The following is a 6,000-nucleotide window of genomic DNA, read 5'->3' as shown; positions in this document are numbered from 1 at the left end:
GAGAATTATGGCATTGAAATCAGATGAATTTTAATATACTTATATCTAACTTTGCGTTTTAAATATCTTTCAGGTAACTTATAAGAAATTGAGATAAGTTGTTGGAAAACTACTTTTCGGAAAACAAATTGAACTACTATCTATATGCGTATATTTATAGATCATAAATATGTATTTACTGACTTATACTGACACACATAACATACATAAATATATATTTTATACAAAATGTCACTGATTATAAACTATAAAACTAAATAAACATATACCTAGTAAAGGTACTGGCCTTGCTATGAATTTTTAAATGGAAATTAAAGAACAGAAAACAAAGATTAGTATGAGTATACATATATACATCCACACATCCATGCACATCTACATACTTATTCAGATGTGCTTACCATGCTTTTATTTCTAGTCTGGGAATTCATAAGCTTTTTCTCTAACTTAAGAAGATAGTATCCTACTACTATATACCTCTGATATTTCTTGACCAATGTTAGTTACGATTTGGTAATAATTTAACCATGCTGTATGTCATTTGTGCTATTTAACATTGCATTAAATTATTCATCAAGTCAATGTCAGCCCACAGCCAAGAAAAATCTGTTTTTGATGTTTTTTCCAATTTTTAAAATAATCATAAACTAAACTCAAAGAATATATAAATATTAGTACAAGTTTTACAAATCATGTGTTTCTGGAAACAAATGCCACATTTTCTAGGTATATTTGGGTTGTAATGGTGCAAGTATATTTTCTATGTAAGAGGGAGACCCTATGCGCTTAGGAAATTGAGTGAATGAATGGTGCTTTGCAATATATGCTAGTACAACCAGCATTATACTAAATACAAAATATTTTAATTGTAATGTTTTGAGATATTTCTGTTGATTGGGGTACACAAAATGGTGTTATAAAATGGTGCATTGTTCTGATGCAGCTCATGTATCAAATCTATTCTCATTTTGTACACTGATTAAAAAAAGTCATCTTAGCAAGTGGTTTAACCCTATGGCATCATTATTAGATTTGTTAAGAAACAGCTAACTTAAGAACAGAATTCACTGAAGAGATGTTTTTTTAGCAGGGTCTACATTTAGAGTGGATTCATGTCATCAGGCAATCATTATAATATTGTCAAGGTTCAGTAATCAAAGACTCTGCTTAGAGTTAATGAAGAAATCAAGTCTCAGACATAGTAAGGGGGACTTGAATTGTTTGCTGACAGCTCCGTTAGGTCATATGATGCAAGACTGGTGTGGAAACACTTAAGTGTCCAGAATAGATGAGGACAAGAGTTACTGACAGGTACTTAAAATATGCAGGGGCGGGGCTGGAGCCATAGCACAGCAGGTAGGGCATTTGCCTTGCACGCAGCCAACATGGCCGACCCAGGTTCGATTCCCAGCATCCCATATGGTCCCCCAAGCACCACCAGGAGTAATTCCTGAGTGCATGAGCCAGGAGTAACCCCTGAGCATCGCCGGGTGCGACCCAAAAAGCAAAAAAATAAACAAATAAATAAAATATACAAGGGGGTGGAGAGTAGAGAAGAGAGGGAGAGAGAGGGGGAGAGAGAGAGCATGAGCCAAATTTATAATTCTCTGTAAAGGTACTTTTCTATTCCTGACAGAGGTATATAATAGGCATATAATAAATTTATCCATTAAATCTGTGGAAGTTTAGAAAAATGTATTTTGTATTGTGTCCTATGTAAAGATTTGAAGTGGATGTCTCTACTTTCTTACTAGAGTACTGATGCATGTGACCAAGCAAGGAAAAATACTTCCAGAATTCTAACTGTACAACGTGCTGCCATTAAATGGAATTAAAGCAAAGAGCATATATTTGGTTTATAGACAGAGGGAACGTCTGATAGAACCCCTTATGGTAAAAAAATACACCATACAGGACACATAATTTTCTATTTAAATAGTTTGATATAAATTATAATGAAAAATAGCTAGTCTCTACTGAGTTCCAAACTAAAATACTTGGTTGTGTTACTTGATAAACTAAGAGTTAAAATAATTAGCAAACTTAATAAAATATGAAATGAATAATTAAAAATCACAGTTCTTTTGTTTGTTATTCCAATAATTAAAAGTGTTAGTTAGAAGCCTGGAGCCACAGTACTGGGAAAAAAGATCTTGCCTTGTGTAGTTGGACCTCAGTTCAGTCTCCAGCACTGCATGTGGTATCCCCAGCACAGCCAGGAATGAACCCTGAACTCAGAGGCAGTAATCCTGAAAAATTTCTGGGCGTGTCCCCAAACATAGAAATATATATATATGTATATACATATATATATATATATATATATATATATATATTCTGAGACCTGCAACAGGAGATTGTGAAGAGTGTGAGTGGTGATGGCACAGAAGCTCAGAGATGGGGCCCACCTGAGGACTGGAGAGCCCAGCTTCCACTGCACGCTGCACCTCGGACCATAATTCCAGGGTGCTCAAAGGCTATCCCAAGTGACCCCTGGCAGAACTGGGGGCCCATCAGCCGAAACGGGATTTGAATCAATTCTGGCTGCAGGCAAAGCAAAAGCCTTAAGCCCTGGGTGCTAGTGATAGGGCATTTGCTTTGCACATTACCAACCTGACTGAGCTGGGGTTCAATTCCTCCGCCCCTCTCGGAGAGCCCAGAAAGCTATCCAGAGTATCTCTCCTGCACTGCAAAGCCTGGCAAGCTACCCATGGTGTATTTGATATGCCAAACACAGTAACAAGTCTCACAATGTTACTGGGCCTGCTCGAGCAAATCAATGAACAATGGGAGGACAGTGACAGTCTCAGTGACATATATGTATGTATATATATGCACTTATATCATATATTTTTTACACTTTTTTATTATATATGAACCATTTTAAAGCTCCATAAGTTATATAACATTGATGGTAAAGCCAATAATTATCTTTCATAAAGATAGATATGAAATTCATATGTGAATGAATTGTCAAGGCAAAAGTTAGTAACCTTGATAGCCAATTAATTTTAGAATTACTAATTTCTTAAAAACGTGATTAATAGTATTCTACTTTCAATATTAACATTTAAGTAGCTGTATTTTATTGTAGTTGTGGTATACTGAAGACTTCTGCTTGAGGACTGCAGGGAACCTTTACTCAGTAGAAGTCCATTCTTCCCTGGTAACAGACAACACTGAGCTCCAGGGAAGTCCAGAATTTCAGTGGTTTTCATCATCAAGCTAGGGTCCAGATTCTCCAACTTAAGTGGTTCATATTCTTCTCTCCACACTTCATTGCTAATTGGATTGCAAGCTTGCAACAGTTGCACACTAAGGACTTCCCCCCTAATAAAATATATTGTTATTATCGTATGCAGTTGGCTTGAGTCAGTAAAGTGAAACTTGTACGTAAAGATGGCAGTTAGCACTATTTAAGAAGAGCTGAATATTACAATTAGATTATTCTGGAAGGAAGATCTCATGATTCAAATATCCTGGTCATATCTTCTCAGTAAATTTTAAAGAATAGTACTTTGGAGTATCTTATTTCAAGTTAATCATGTCCCCAATCTAGATAATATTGAGCCATATAGACCAGAGGTCATCCTTTCCCTGACACTGAACATATGAATAGAATATACTGCTTTGAGTGTGAGGTAATAGGGTTTTTCCTTTATAAATTTTTTTTTGTTGTACTTGAATTGCAGTGAGATACAGTTACAAGGCTGTTCATGATTGGGTTTCAGTTGTATAATGTTTCAACATCCATCTCTTCACCTGTGTAGTATGAGTTGCGAGCTTTACACAAAGTCTAGTGTGGTGACAATCTAGATACATTTCAATTCTTTCATTTTTTTAATTAAAAATTTCTGAACTTGCAATTACAAAGAGAGGGAAATGCACAGAGAGATAAAAGACAATCCTACTTCTAAATCTGGATCAATTTCCATTGATCCATGGAAATCTGTAGAGGACCATAGTACTGTCTTTCCTATTGTTCATCCATTTGCTCGATCTGGCACCAGCAATGTCTCACAACAAATTGTGAGACTTGTTGTTTCTGTTTTTGGCATATTGAATACGTCTCGGGAAGCTTGCCAGGCTTTGCCGTGCAGGCGAGATACTCTCAGTAGCTTGCCGGGCTCTCCGAGATGGGCAGAGGAATCAAACCTGGGTTCACCGCATGCAAGGGAAACATCCTACCTGCTGTGCTATCACTCTAGCCATAGAGGACTATATTTATTGAAAAAACAAACAAAAAAACCCCACAAAACACATGTTGTACCAAGGTGTATACGGAAACTTAGAGCAGATACATAGTATGTGTGAGACAATCCCTATGACCACAGTGCCTATCTGACGCTTGTGTCCCTGAGCACCCTTAGTTTCCAAACTCATTAACTGAGCATAGCAAGAATGTTTTTGGCAGTATAAAACATATCCCTTTCATCCCATACTATCTTGTTTTGGCATAAACTCTAAATTATAGTCAACTGTAATAAAAGCACAGGACAGAAACTACAACGACCAGACTTAATAATGTGACTGTCAAGGAGGAATATTAGGGATGGGCAGGGAACATGGGGACACTGGTGGAAGGAAAATGACTAGGGTGGTGGATTGGTGCTGGAACACACTATATCTAAAACTCAACTATAAATAACTTTGTTAATCATGGTGCCTTAATTAAAAAATAATTTTAACTGCTCTTTAATTTTAAAAATACATTATAGTTGTTTGTCTGATCACTCAACCAACTGCCTCAGTTTCCTTGCCAGAACTAGAAAAACTGACAGAGAAAATTTTCATGAAGAGGAATCTTGAAAATTATCTAGAAAATAGGACCCTGATTTTAAGGACCATGAATATTAGTCCCAAGAATGGCTTAAGAAGCCTAGCTAACAAAACTAACGAGGTTCACGTTGGTAAATGATTATTTAATAGAAGTTACAGGATAGCTACAGATGATTTGCTTTGGGTATAAAATAGCATTTCCAGATCTTGCATAACATAAATAATAGTAAATTTTCAGTTTTTATAGGGATACTAAAGTAACTGAGTATCTAATATGATTAAAAATACTAGGACAATTGATTCCTTATTGACTCTAAGATTAACTCTGGTGTTGCTAATTTCCTTTGGGGTTAAGTAAGGCAAACAGAAAAATATTATGGGAACTGCATGCATATGCACAAAGAAATGGTGAAATTAAGGTGAAGTTCCAAAACTTGTGCAGCAATATGAAACTCTCCTCTTAGATAATGGAATCACTATTCTATCAAAACCAGGAGTGGTATCTGTATAACATAATAAGGAACTCTTCAGAGAAATAATCTTGGTGAATAATTAAGCCAATATAGAAAAATTGCCTTATAATAAGCTTTATAATGATGAAACAACAAATTGTAATTAATTATATCTAATGTCTATAATATACTTGTTGATTAAGTCAATAGATCAGATTAATGATTGCTTATATCTTTGTGTATAATATAAATAGATCTATTATGCAATAGTACACAAATGTAGAAATCCTAAAAAAACTCAATGAAATAAATTATGAGAAAACTCTCATTTGCAGGATAATTAAAAGTAAAATTCTAAGTGAAACACTCCTAAAAACTTTCAGAGAAGAATCAGATGCAGATTTTGAATTTAATTCCAATTTAAGAAAACAGAGTACCCACTAAAGGAAATTAGGAGAAGTAATCAGTTTGATAAGAATCATCATGGACAATCATCCTATCATGAAAAACAAAAAGACTCACAAAACTACAATAAAAATTTTAAATATTTTTTCCAGCAAATGCACCACTTTGAGAAAAAGGAACATTTTTAAATAGGTCATCGTAAATTCAAAATTGGAATAGAATAAATTGGAATAGAATAAATGATAGTAAATGGTATTTCTTATATTAAGGTCAAACAAGGCATTGATTTTACCACATCATTGCCAAGCAAATTTTATAAAAATAACAGAAAAAGTCAAACAAAACAAAAAAAGCATTCTTTTTA

The sequence above is a fragment of the Sorex fumeus genome, unplaced genomic scaffold (genome assembly GCF_029834395.1).
Source record: "Sorex fumeus unplaced genomic scaffold, SorFum_2.1 ptg000007l, whole genome shotgun sequence".
Lineage (NCBI taxonomy): Eukaryota > Metazoa > Chordata > Mammalia > Eulipotyphla > Soricidae > Sorex > Sorex fumeus.
Note: the sequence above shows the minus strand (reverse complement) of the source record.